General features: G+C 39.0%; 1 protein-coding gene across 5 annotated transcripts in view; it reads right to left on the bottom strand.

Moving 5' to 3' along the window:
• Positions 1–13855, bottom strand: part of LDAH (lipid droplet associated hydrolase) — a 109477-nt gene extending 95622 nt beyond the window's left edge. The window contains exon 1 of one of the 5 annotated variants that reach the window (XM_044262007.1): positions 13785–13855. The gene's annotated coding sequence lies outside the window, so the exon portion shown is untranslated. Of the gene's footprint in view, positions 1–206; positions 310–422; positions 446–2299; positions 2334–13502; positions 13627–13784 lie in introns of those variants that run through there. The other 4 variants (XM_044262009.1, XM_044262008.1, XM_044262010.1 and 1 more) reach the window with 4 other exon arrangements.
• Between the last annotated feature and the right edge of the window lie 1106 nt (positions 13856–14961).

The raw sequence follows: 14961 nt of genomic DNA, 5'->3' as shown, positions 1-14961 counted from the left end.
CTGCAGTGCTGAGGGTAGTGCTTGCACCGAAGAATTAACTAGCCCAAAAGGTCAATAGCACCAAGATTGAAAAAATACCCTGCTCTAGTGCCAAGGTGCCTACAGGATACAGCTTTCTCCAGCATTTAGCTGGTCCTTCTCTAGCTCTCTGCTCGGGCAGCAATGGCAGTAATACAGTCAGAGCCCCAGGGAACACAGGTGTGTACCTCAGACCAGGGGGCTGCTCCCTGCACGCTCTGCTCAGCCCACGGGCACACTAAAGAACTAGCTACCCGACCCTGGTCCCACATAGCAGCCTGGAACTGCCTTGCCCAATAGAGCTCTGAGTTGCTTAAGAGGGAAACTTCTGTAACATTCCATGCTAGCAATACCCAAGGCAGTGCCCCAACTTCCTCTGAACCTGCTTAGCAGTCTCAACTCACCTGGATCCCAGAGTGTTTACTGCGGCCCTTCCAACACAGGAGCCACTCGCTCCTGACCTCACACCGGCACCAGCTCCCTGATTCACTCTGTACAACCTCTCACCAGGCTTGGTTCACCTGCCAACACAGTGACTGCTGGCCAGCTCTGGTGCAGGCAACCACCAAATTTCTCTACCACATACCTGCAACCACACCTTCTTCAATGAGATCGAAACCCACACTCTATGTTTGTCCTTTCCTGGGTACTCTCCCTCAGCCCTAGGGTATCTTTAAGAGAGTTTTCTTTATACAGGAACTTTAGAGTTTCTCTTCTTCCACAGCCTAGTAATTCCTTATGGTAGATTAACTATTTAAGTTACTGTGTGGTTTCTGTCCCCTGAATGGATCTAGACTAATATATCTTTCATTGATTATCCAAATTTTTCTCTTCAAATCTTTGCCATTTTAGAAGGAGCTCTAATTCTACTTCCTATTTGAAGACTTCCCTGAACATCTCAAATAAAGGAAAATTCCTCTTCCTCTAAGCTCATAGCACCTGTCATTATCATAAGTCAACATAAGGAAGCCAGGTAAACTTCACCTAGTCATCTGTACACTTGCTATTCATGTCTTTCAACAATCAACTGCAAGTAACAGTCAACAATCAACTGCAAGCACCACCCACCTGACACCTACCTTAATTAAGGCAAGCACAATAGTAGCTAGAATGTAGTGACACCAGAGATCCCACATTGAGAACGGCCTTTGGAAAGCAATCTGGCAGAATGGGGCAATATCCATAAGACATAAAGTCTGACTCAATAATTTTTGGGAAACAAGTTGAAAAAGGAAATCTAAACTACTTTTTCAAAGAACAAATGCATGGAATGCTATTTACAACACTGAAGAGCTGAAAAAACTTCAGTGGTCATTATTGGGAGAACGGTTATATAAATTATGATAATTCATTATACAGACACTGAACATGCTATATATGACTCAACATTAAGGGGAATGATTAGATAAATTATAGTTCAATCTTTTGATCACTGTTATGTTCAATCAAAACTGCTCAGCTCTGCTACATGGTGAAAATTTCTCCATCTGCTTTCTAATATTTCTAATTCCTCGCTTCTCTAGTCAGATATTATGTTGCCTCATACACTTTCTTCAGTTATGCCCTTATTACCATGTTTTTATTGCATTTAGGAATGAAGAAGAAATAAACATATTCCAACCTCCATATGTGACCAAAAGTCTAAAACCCTCTTAAATAAAACTACTTAGAAAATAAAAAATTTCTCACTCAAAATATGGGAACTCCTCTTTATTTAAAATAAATAAAAGTTATCACCTCACATTTTCTTAAGGACTTTTAGTTTACTAATAAATGTCACTGTAAGTCCAATCTCTTGAACTGTCACAAAATACATTTATAAAGGTCTCCTGACATTTATAAAATGTTGGAAACAATATTAGATTTAGCTGTTCTATACTGCCTTCTAGTAAAACACCATCAGAGAAGATAGTGGCTAAACTAAATACTTGCACCAGAAGAGAATCTCAAGTTATGAACTATATTCAACTCATAAACCCTTACTGTTAAGCAAATAACGTCTCTGGAGTTTGACAAGCCACAAAATTAATGAGAATTCAAACAGATATGAAACTCAAACGCAGGCTATAGAGTTTGGAAAACAAGCAAAAAGTGACTACACCTCTAAAATACCTCAAATAAAATCCAGCTGGGAAACATAGAGTAAACCTGTGTATTATAAAACAACTTTTTATTTTACTTCACTCTTATGTTTCTGAATCAATCCTACACTGCCCCAAAAAGCAAAACAAAAAAAGGGCAAAGGAAACCTTAGAGTATGAGAATTCAAATTCTTCCTTACCCAATAATCCAAGGTAATTCAGTTTGCAAACAAGTGTCTGATGAAGAAGAGACAATGTGTTCTAATTACATAATATACTAGAGGCTGATGGCTCCACCTACAGTCCCGGCCTACAAGCAATCTCCAAGGAAATCAGTGTTGATACACATAGAGACTTAGGCGGGATAAAAACCAAGTGTGGCTACAATGTATACAGCTAAAGCAAGCCTCACTTAAAATAGGTATTCATCTGTTTATACTGATGAGTATAATCTTATTTAGTAAAATTTTTTTCTGATTAAATCTCACACGAACCAAGACAATATAAAAAACAGAAAAGCATTTGATGAGTATGAATTTTAGAGGTTCAAATTTATAATATTTATTTATTATAAAGTCAGCCAGTGAAAACAATGAGGCTATACTAATGACCACAAATACCTGAAATTGGAGTTATGAGTCTCATTTAGTTTCGGCATCCAAATCCAAATAATGTGTGCATTTCATTTTGGCTACTCAATTAAGAATTCCGCTTTAAAATAAATAAATAAATAAACAAAATAATAAAGTAAATTAAAATAAAATAAAATAAAAATGATGGCCCTGGGGGAAAAAAAAGAATTCCGCTTTAACTACTGGGTATTTACCCCAAAGATACAGATGTAGTGAAAAGAAGGGCCATCTGTACCCCAATGTTTATAGTAGCAATGGCCACAGTCACCAAACTGTGGAAAGAACCAAGATGCCCTTCAAGGGACAAATGGATAAGTAAGATGTGGTCCATATACACTATGGAGTATTATGCCTCTGTCAGAAAGGATGAATACCCAACTGTAGCAACATGGATGGGACTGGAGGAGATTATGCTGAGTGAAATCAGTCAAGCAGAGAGAGTCAGTTATCATATGGTTTCACTTATTTGTGGAGCATAACAAATAGCATGGAGGACAAGGGGAGATGGAGAGGAGAAGGGAGTTGGGGGAAATTGGAAGGGGAGGTGAACCATGAGAGACTATGGACTCTGAAAAATAATCTGAGGGTTTTGAAGTGGCGGGGGGTGGGAGGTTGGGGTAACCAGGTGGTGGGTATTAGGGAGGGCACGGATTGCATGGAGCACTGGGTGTGGTGCAAAAACAACAAATACTGTTATGCTGAAAAGAAATTAAAAAAAAAAAAAGAAAAAAAGAAGAATTCCGCTTTATGCATCCACGTAAGAAAGGTTGTTTGTTTGTTTTTAAATATAAAATCACAATTTAGTTTAGCTGGTAGCCAAGACTCATCAAGCCATTCAAAGATTAATGAATATATATCTATTAAGTGAAACACACATATGCACATGCACACATATGTATGGTTCTCAACACCTGAATGATCTTTTTAAATGAACATATAATGTATTATTTGTTTCAGTACAGGTATGTGATTCTTCAGGCTTACACAATTCACAGCACTCACCATAGCACATACCCTCCCCAGAGTCCATCACCTAGCCACCCCATCTGTCCCATCCCCCTCCCCTCCAGCACCCCTCAGTTTGTTTCCTGAGATTAAGAGTCTCATGGTTTGTCTCCCTCTCTGGTTTTGTCTTGTTTAATTTTTCCCTCCCTTCCCCTATGATCCTGTCTTGTTTTTCAGATTCCTCTTATCAGTGAGATCAAAGACAATTGTCTAAGAAAGTTTTTTTTTAAACTTGTGTAATACAAATCAAAACCACAATGAGATATCATCTCACACCCATCAGAATGGCTAAAATTAACAAGTCAGAAAACAACCATTGTTGGTGAGGAGGTGGAGAAAGGGGAACCCTCATACTGTTGGTGGGAATGCAAGCAGGTGCAGCCACTTTGGAAAACAGTATGAAGGTTCTTCAAGAAGTTAAAATGTGACCCTAAGACCCAACAACTACATTACTAGGTATTTACCCCAAAGATAATTTAATTTAACCCAAAGATACAAATGTAGTGATCCAAAGGAGCACCTGCACCCCAGTGTTTACAGCAGCAATGTCCAGAACAGCCAAACTACGGAAAAAGCCCAGATGTCCATCAACAGAGGAATGAAAAAAGAAATGTGGTGTGTGTATACATATGCATATACACATACAACGAAATACTACCCAGCCATCAGAAAGGATGAAATCTTATCATTTACATCAACGTGGATGGGTGGAGGGTATTATGCTGAGTAAAATAAGTGAATTGGAGAAAGACAATTATCATACGGTTTCATTCATAGGTGGAATATAAGAAACAGTGCAGAGGATCATAAAGGAAGGGCGTTAACACTGAAGGGGAAGAAATCAGAGAGAGAGACAAACCATGAGAGACTCTTAACTGTAGGAAATAAACTGAGGGTTGCTGGACGGGGGTAGGTGGAGGGATGGGGTAACTGGGGATAGGCATTAAGGAGGGCATGTGATGTGATGCACACCGGGTCTTCTGTGTTACTGATGAATTACTGAACTCTACACCTGAAACTAATGATGTACTATACGTTGGCTAATTGAATTTAAATAAAATAAAATGGGGAAGGATGTAGTTCTTTTAAAAAGATAGTGAAAGACAGGAAAAAAAAGATGACTACACTAAAGTTTGAAAATATCAAAATAACCTAAGCAGGAAATGAGGGTGGGAATAAAGGAGTGAATGTGAGACTCAAGTCTCAGTAATGACTCTGTATGAGAAGCCAAGGAAGGGATGTGACAAAGATGACTCGGATTCTGATGCTAAATATGAGAAGAATGGAAGCACTACTCACATAAAGAGGAACTACCAGGGAAGGGAAGTTAGTTGCAGGAAAGGAAGTTGATTCAGTTACAAACATAGTAAGTTTCAAGAAAATAAGGGACAAGACCAGAAAACAGTGGGAACCACAGAACTAAAGCTCCAGAACATCACAGTAGAGAGAAGATTTGCCCAGCTCCTTCCTAAAGAGCTCCCTTACTATGGCTTCACTGATGCCTCCCCATTCTCAATGAGAACACTTTTCTCCCTAACTCCCTGAACCCAAAGGTTCTGCCTTGGGTCCTCTTCTTCCTTTGAGTACTAACTGTAAGTAAAGGCCTATTTAGCCAGAGCAGCTCCATCCTGCCCCTGCCCCTGCCCACTCCCCACCCCACTTAGGGAACTTACTTAAAAACAAGTCCTGGAAACCATTCCCAGGTAACAAAGCCCAAATACAAGGATGGGTCAGACCAGGTGGAGGTATTCAATCAGTGGGGGTGCATAGTGTCTCCTAGCTACCAAGGAGTACAAGGCCCCGCCCTTTGGGTACCTTTTGGGCGCCCATTCTCACCAAGGTGATAGGCCAGTTCAGATACCTACTATAGGGCAAATTGTAATTCACTTAGTCACTTATGTGTGACCTAGCAGGACTGTGCAGCTTTCTCTGTGTTACAATCTCATTGGCCACCTGTGCGTGGCCAGGCCCAACCACATGGCCTTTACCCTTAAAAGCTAGTCTGTAAGGCAGAGGGTTGTTGCCTCTTTGCAAGAGACGGCCCTGGCCGGTCAGTTTGATTCTTGATGCTTGGAGCGAAATAAAGCTTTGCTTGACCTTCACTTTGTATCAGTCTCGCTCCTTTGACCATGGACCCAACACTGACTACTAAGCGTTTTTATCTGGGTGCCTCACAGACGCATCAAACTTTTATAAGTGCCAAAAATAAAAATCATCTTGTTTTAAAAATCAACTCTACAGACCCTATATCCAGATTTCTCTGTCATCACACAGAGTACATTATTCACCCAGTCACGTAACTCAAGAGATTCTTTGACAGACAGTTCCTGCTAGAATGCGGGGGGTGGGGTGGGGTGGGGGGTGGGGGGCAGTGTGGGGAGGGATATCCTAAGCAAGAAAAAAAGAAGCCAGCAAAAGAATGAAAAGGAACAATATGAAATACATGAACTAAGAAGATATGTAAAGTCCTGTAAGCCACGGGGGGGGGGGGATGCCTCATGTAAGTTAGGGGCTGGTAATGAATTTTTAAAAATATGTAAGTGTCGGGCGCCTGGGTGGCTCAGTGGGTTAAGCCGCTGCCTTCGGCTCAGGTTATGATCTCAGGGTCCTGGGATCAAGTCCCGCATCGGGCTCTCTGCTCAGCAGGGAGCCTGCTTCCTTCTCTCTCTCTCTGCCTGCCTCTCTGCCTACTTGTGATCTCTCTGTGTCAAATAAATAAGTAAAATCTTAAAAAAAAAAAAATTTAAAAAAAAATATGTAAGTGTCAAAGAGCAAGAGAGATAAGGAAATAATAAGAAATTTTAAGAGAACTTTCTGTAAACCAGGCATTGTGCTAAACACTTTATAAATGTTGTACCACTTAATCCTGACAACAATCTTAAGAGATGCATACTATTGTTTCCTCCCTCTACCCCAACAAAACAAATGAGAAGAAAACTGACTGATACCATGGAAATTATGTAACAACTAGTAAACTGGATGGTGGTAGAGCCTGAATTTGAACCCAGAATGACTCCAGAGGTCATGTTCTTTGAGAAATTTTACATAAATCTCTATCTCTATCTATCTATCTATATACAATTTCGTTTGAATGGATAAATGAGATATAATATATGCTGGGATTTTTATAATTAGTCGATTATTTTTTAATCTTTTACATGCCTCATCTCTACTTCTTTTCACATCCATGCATATCACTTGGAAACTCATGTCATTAACTCATGTTCTTCTATAATTACAAATATACATAAGCATCTATATACATTTTGATAAATATGAGTTGTCAGTATTTGATAAATAGAAGCATATTATATACACTTCAATGCATTTTGCTCTCATACTTAATAACACATGAAAACCCTGCCAAGTCAAATAGTATAACTCTAATTCATTATTTTTAATGGTTGTATAATATGGATACACTGTAATTCATGTGACCATTTCCCTGCTGACAGGTTCTCAATTAGTTCCCAGTGTACTGGGACAGTGTCACAGTAAGTTAGGGGCTGGTAATGAATTTTACTCTTAAATCTCCCTGTTTTTACATATATCCATATATACCAGTTCTTTTGTTTCTAATGGCCAGATTCCCAAGTGTGGAATTACTTGGTAGAATTTTAATTGGTATTGCCAGATTGCTTTCCAAAAAGACTATAAGAATCACATTTCCTCTAGCAATCTAGGAAGGCATCTTTTCCCTCTGTAATCCTATCATTAATAAGTGGTACCACTATTTTTAAGTCTTCAGGGAATAAAATAACTCACTCTTCAGTTTGCATTTCCTTGGCAGCTAGTGCATTTAAACATCTTTTCATGTTTGCTGGGCTTTTGAACTTTTTCTTTTGTGAACTGTCTATTTATATTCTATGCCCATGTTTCAAATGGGTTATTTATCTTTTTCTTATTGGCTTGTAAGAGCAGTTTGTATACCACTGACCGCAACACTTTTCTTGGCTCCTGTATTTTACATACAATGTCCTAGATGTTTATTTTCATTTTTATTATTCTAGTGTTCACACTTAAGCTTTTAATCCACCTACATAAGTATCTATCATTTTCTTTCAGAAAGAGAGCTACATGTGCTAATACCATTTAATATGGAAACCCTCTTTTCTCCCCCATTGAATTAAAATACATTATTTTTCATCTAATAAATTTTCATACTTATGGGAGCTTCTTGACTACAGAAATAAAAGCACCTTATAGTCAAACTTCAGAAAACCAAAACAAGGAAAAAAATCTTAAAAGCAGATAGAGAAATGACCCAGTATCTACAGGGGAACAATAATTTGAATGTCAGATTTCTCATTAGAAATCAGGGAGGCCAGGAAAATGTGGCACAACATTTTTTCAAGTACTTAAGAAAAATAACTGTCAACTCAAATTCCGTATCAGTAAAAATGACCCCTCAGAAATGAAGAGGAAATAAAGATAATCCCAAACAGAGAAAAACTAAAGGAATCGGTCCCTAACAAACCTATTCTTAGGAATTCTCCAAACAGAAAGAAATAAATGAATAAAGTTTAACTTCAAAAAAGGAAGAACAATGGAATGATTAAAAGCAGTGGTTAATATAAGGGACTATCCTTCTCCTTATGAATTTCTTAAATTATATTTGATGAATGAAGTAAAAGTTATAGCATCATTTGATGTAGTGCTCAGTGTATATAGAGGAAATATGACAATTACATATAAAAAGTAGAGAGGGTAAAAGGATCTAAATGTAAGATTTCTCAATTTCACTTGAAGTGGTAAACTATCAATGCTAGTAGGCCATTTTTACATTATTTACATATACTGCTATATCTAGGGCAATCACTAAAAAAACAGTATACTAAGCAATAAACTCAAAAACACTATAAATAAGTCAAATGGAATATTTTTTAGAGGCAAAGAGAAAGAGAGAGCACAAGTGCAAGTGGGGCAGGGAGGGGCAGAGGGAGAGGGGGAGAAAGGATCCCAAACAAGCTCCTGGATCATCATGCAGCCCAACAGAGGAATGGGCAGTGGGGGGTGCTGATCTCACGACCCAGCAATCATGACCTAAGTTGAAATCAAGAGTCAGACATTTAACTGAATGAGTCACCCAGGTGACCCTAAATGGAATTCTAAAATATATTCAAGTAGGCTACAAGAAGGCAAAAAAAGAGAAACAGAAAGGAAATAAGAGGAAAAACCCAGAAAACAAAAAATAAAATGGCTGAATTAAGCCCTAACAGTAATCTATAATTACTTTAAATATAAATGGTCTAATTATACAAGTTGAAAGGCAGAGATTGGTATTAAGGATTTAAAAAGAAATATAACCAAGTTATATATTGTCTATAGGAAACTCATTTCAAACATGATGGGATATCCTGAAGATAAAAGAATGAAAAAAGATATATTGTGCTAACATTATTTCTTTAAAGCAACACTGGCTATCTTACTGTCAGAAAAAGTGGACTTTACAGCAAAGAAAATAAGTGGATAAGGAGAGACAGGTCATAATGATAAAAGGATTACTCCACCAAAAGACAACTTGTATATGCAACGAAAAAGAGATATTCAAAATACATAAAGCAAAGACTAATATAACTGAAAAGAAAAAGAGAAAAATGCACAGTTATAGCTGGGAATCTCTCAGCAATGAAAAGAACTACTAGATAGACAATTAACAATGTGTGGAAGAATGGAACAACAGCATCAACCAACAGGATGTTATTGACATGTAACTGGCATCCAACAACAGCAGAACAGGCCTTCTTTCCAAGTGCCCATGGAACACTCACCAAAATACACCATATTCTGGGTTATACAACATATGTAAATATAAAATAATAAAAATCATATAGCTTATGTCTTTAAGATAATAGAAAGACAAGACAGATCTCCAAATACTCAGAAACTAAAGAACATACTTCTACATAATCTACAGGTCAAAGAGGAAGTTTCAAAGGAAATTTTAAGAATCAATAAAACTCAGGGAAAATGAAAATACAACATATAAAAATATGTGAGACGCAACAAAAATCATGTTGAGAGGGAAATCTATAGCACTACATGCTAACATCAGAAATGAGAAAGGTTTCAATGATAATGAAGAAACTAGAGAAAAAAAGTAAAATAAGCCTAAAGCAAGAAGAGAAGAAAGTGAAAAATATCAGAGCAAAAATCAGTAAAATTGGAAGTAGAGAAAAATGAATTAAAGACCAATAAAAAAATAAAACTTCACTGAGAAAGATAGAGAGAAGGCACAAATTACTAATATCAGACATGAAATACAGGTTTACCATTAAAGACTCTAAAGAATAAAGAATACTAGTATGCTGATAAAGACAAAACCAAAGATAGCACACAGAAAAGAAAACTATATACCAATATCTCTCATATCTATATATTAATAAAATATTAGCAAAAAGAATCCAGCAATGTGTAAAAAGTATTATATACCATGATCAAGTGGGACCTATTCCAGGTATGGTTAACATTCAAAAATTAATCAAAATAATCCACCATATCAAAATGCTAAAGAAGAAAAAGCATATGATCATATTAATTAACTAAATACATACCATATGACCCAGGAATTACATTCTTGGGCATTTATCCCAGAGAAATAAAAACATATTCACACAAAAACCTTAAAGGTTCATAGCAGTTGTAATTGTAATAGCCTGGAACTGGACACAACCCAAATGTCCTTCAACAAGTGAAATGGTTAAAAATGGTACGATCATACCACAGAATACTACTCAGCAACAAAAAGAAACAAATTATTGACACACTAAACAACTTGAATGGATCCCAAAGGAATTATGCAATGTAAGGAAATTTCAAAAAAATTTATATACTATATGATTATGTTTACACTACATACACTCTTGAAATAGCAAAATTGTAGCGTTGGAGAACAGACTAGTATTGCCAGCAGTTAGGGATTGGGGTGGGATGAGATGGTTGGTTATATGGAGCTATATACGTGTATACACACACAAATGAGTGCTTGTGAAATGGAGGAAATCTCAGTAAATTCTGTGGATATATTAATGCCAACCTTCTGATTTTAAAATTGTACTATAGTTATACAAGATGCTACCACTGGGGAAGGTTAGTTGAATAGCAAATGGGGACCTCCTTGTACATTTTTTTTGCAACTTCCTGTTAATATATAATTATTTCAAAATCAGAAAATTAAAACTACACATGTATTTATTTAATTGCAATTGCTCTAAGGGGAATTAAAGAGAAAAACTTGGGGGAATCTACCACACAACCCATGTAAGCTTCAAAACACACTGCTGAGAATCAACACATACTACAGATGCATGAACAGAATCGTTTTTAGTCTGCTATAACTATTAGATTTGTATCTATTCCATCTTTCTCCAAATAACATATTTGGAGAAGTAATCGTTTTCTATGTTGACTTGATGGTCATCTCACCAACAGCAACAAAACCACTTTTTTTTTTTTTGGTAGTTCTTTTCATTTGTGAAGTACATTCTCATCCTTCTCATTGACCTTAACAATGCCTGCAAAACAGGCAGGACCACTGTTGTAATATTATTTGTCCAAGATTATAGGGCTTTTAAATGGCAAAATCAATTCTATAGCCTTCTGACTCCTATTCCAGTATTTTCCAGTCACATATCACTCTGAAATTGCAGAATCAAAAGAAAAAAATAATATAATATCGTAGGGGAAAGTCAGAGAAGGAATAGGCACGATGCACATTATACCAAAATTTGAGCAACAGTTTCTTGCTCTTGCTTGATAAGTGGCCATGAGGCCAGCAATTTTATAATTTTTTAAAAACTTTTATATTTCATTAGATTTTGCTATTTTAATGACTGCATACTAACCTCCAGTGAGATTCTTCTCAACCTGTGTAACTGGATAAAATTCTATGATGAATATAAAGTCCATCACCCTCACTGAGGAAATATCAAAACTGAAGCATGTATGACACTCATGATAAACTTGCAGAATTATCTTCCCTTTTCTTGAAAAAGGCAAAAAAAATTTTTTTTTGTAACTCTTTTGGGGATTTTAAGCCATCAACTATGACTTCAAACTGTATTGTAATCACACACAAAATAATTTTTTTAATGTCTCAGAAATCAGCTGTCAGCTTCTGGACATCAGTGAAAATCAAGAATTCTACAAATTTGTATGAACTGCTCTATTTATATATTAAATATACTCATTAAAAGTAATATGCTAATTTTCCTTTGACGTACACTTAAAGTAGATTTCAGAATTAACAATATTCTAAATATTATATTCTAAACATAATAGTACTATAAACGAGAAAATGCTGAAGAGGATGGGCTTTTTAGGAAAGAAAAAGAAAATCACCTATTACAAAGGTCTAAGTTATTAAAATAAATGCCAACTTTAGAGGCACACCTACAGTGTTACTTTGATTGCCCCCCCCCCCATATATATACCTATGCTGGGAAGAGGGTCATAGGTCTTTAAGCCTTCTTTACCTTTCGGTGGAAAAATGGAAGGGAAAAAAGTCCAAAAGAGACATTCTTATTTCTAGTTTTAGAAAGAAGTTTAAAAACAAACTTTCATGAAAAAAGATTCCAGAGATTTTCCTAACTTTTCTGGGCTTCTTTTTTCTTTTTGTTACACCTGTCACTTTCTCCACAGGGATCTGTTCTTAGAATGAAAGTGGCTAAGAACTACCGGTCCAATGTTAGACGAGGAACTGTTCCAGGGTTGGCAGACTAGACACAAGGCAGGTGTCCCGTTACTACTCCTGAGGGAAAAAATGAATTTGTGAATCAAAGAATACATGTCTCATCCTACCTTGTGTGGAAAAATAAAAAAACTCAAGAGTGAAAATTTATACAATTAAGGTCCCAGGGTGAAGGGTGATTGTAAAGCATTGTGAATACCGGTGCCTGTGCAAAGATCTAGAGAGTTGTGGGTATGGGTGTGTCATTACGAAACAGTCGGGATTTCACAAGTGCTTATTGTGTGTAAAACACTGTTTAAGTGCTATATGAATTATCTCAGTGAATCATACAATATTAACAAATGGATACTGATGTATCCCATTTTATAGAGATGAGAAAACCTGAGGCACAGACGCCTTCTGTAAAATACAATGCAGGCCAAGTGGTAGAGGCAACTGGAAGCCTGTGATTTCCCCAACATGCTGCACTCTAAATTCAGGGGAACAAGCTCGGTTCTGACCTTGGTGCCACAGAAAAATACTTAAAAAAAGTTATTTTAGAGAGGGCGGAGAACCCGTGAGCAGAGGGAGGGGCAGAAGGAGCAGGAGAATCTCAAGCGGATTCTGCGCTGAGCTCAGAGCTGCACTCCCCGCTGGATCCTACCACCCTGAGATCATGACCTGAGCTGAAATCAAGAGTGGGTGCTCCACCGACTGAGCGACCAAGGCGCTCCAACGCCGCAGAAGGATACTTGAGCATCCAAGGCGGAACAGCAACCATGTGGTCAGAGGCGGCGTGTCAAGTCCAGAGACTGGCCCACGAGTCAATTCTCAAGGGTACCTGGCGTAACAAATTTGGGAGAGGCGTGGGGGAGGAGGCTGATCCTACGAAAATCCTGAGATCCAACCAAAAGAGCCTTTAATGACCCCGCGGATGGACAAGTGGGGAAACAGATGCACGGAGCGAAGACAGTGACTTGTCTAGGGCTAGTCAGTGGCTAAGCTGGTACAAGAACTGTGTTCTTTGGAGACCCCGGCCAGACTCTGGCCCCTCCTCGTCACTCCTCCTGGCCAGATGCCCAGTATCCCAGCCCCTACCTCTCCGAAGGGCTGCTGTGAGACGCCCGGCCGCCAGGCTGCACTTAGCAGTATCAATGGCCCGTACTGCGCCCAGAGGAGCGACTGCTGGGACAGCACCAAAGTGGTTGTGAACCCCGAGCGGTCGCAGCACGGCTGTTCACGCCCCTGCGGACCGTCCGGCCCAGGGCAGCACCGGCTCTGCGAGGAGCCACACAAAGCAAGGGCTCTGGCTCCCACGTGCCCGCTGGCCAGTCAGCCCTCGCGCAAAGTCGTACCCCCGAACTGCGGGCAATGCCTCACCTGTGCACCTAGAAAGCCGCGGGCTCTACCGCAACGCTCCTGCTCTGACGTCACCGGGAGCGGAAATCCCGCCTACCCTGACGTCACAGCGCCGCGCCGCGCCGCGCCGCGCCGCGCCGAGCTGAGCTGAGGGGAGGCGGTCCGTTTAGACGCGCGACGGGTTCCGGCTGGGGAGGTCCTTGAACTTAACTTGGGGCGTGGGTTCCAGGTTCAGCGAGACGATCGAAAGGGTGTGGCTGTGCTGAGACTTTCTCTTCCCTTTCATCCGAATGTCTTCTCCCTTTTACTTCAGTCTCTCCGATACACTGCTGCCCTTACGCCTTTCTCCCCCTCCGTTAATGGCTGTATCGCTTCCTGCCCCTTCCCCACATACGCCGGACAGTGCATTCTCAGTTGGCCTTCTTTACTAGCAGTAACCCGGCCAGCCGCTGCTACTCCGCGTTTTAGCAAAATGTGGAAAATGTCGATGCCAGAGGTATTTCGAACTTAACGCACCCAACCTCCGTGAAGACAAAGGTCATACTGGGCTTGTGAGCTGTGGGCATTCTCGGCACCTGCCACGTAGTAGGTGATCACTGTTTTTCCGTCCAGAAGTGCAGTAGTGAATGTGACGTCGTTTTGGAGTGAGGCGTAGAAGCAGATGAGTAGAAGCTTAGCCACAGATAAGAAAGAAGCCTTGATCCTTTTGTATTCAAAATCTTAGTGATAAGCACCACCCTCCTACCAGTCCTGGGCATGGACTGGTACCTCTTCTTCATGACCTTTCCATTTTTCAGTTCAGTTTTACTCCCTTAATACAATAGTTAACACGATGAGTTTAGAAAAAAGCCTCTCATTGCCTAAGAGGTTTTTTTTTTTTTTTTTTTTTTTTTTTGTGAATTGACTCATTTTTAATCCTCATAGCAGCCCAATGAGGTCAGTATTAACATGTGACCACAGAGTCTGGAAAAACAAATACACAAAATAAATGAATGATTACATTACAATGGCATTACGCATTCAAGGTATGCTCTCTCATTAGTAATGTACGACTCAATGTGTGCATTTCAATCAACATGTTTCACTAATGCAGCCTTTCAATCCATGCTGGTGCCTTTGTGGTGCACTGCTCAAGTGATTTATGTCTCTGATTTCCTTCAATAAGCCTATGCCAGAAAACATAAACAAGGGAGTTCAA

This window comes from Neovison vison, chromosome 8, assembly GCF_020171115.1.
Source record: "Neovison vison isolate M4711 chromosome 8, ASM_NN_V1, whole genome shotgun sequence".
Classification (NCBI taxonomy): Eukaryota; Metazoa; Chordata; class Mammalia; order Carnivora; family Mustelidae; genus Neogale; species Neogale vison.
This window is presented reverse-complemented; position numbering and strand designations above follow the sequence as displayed.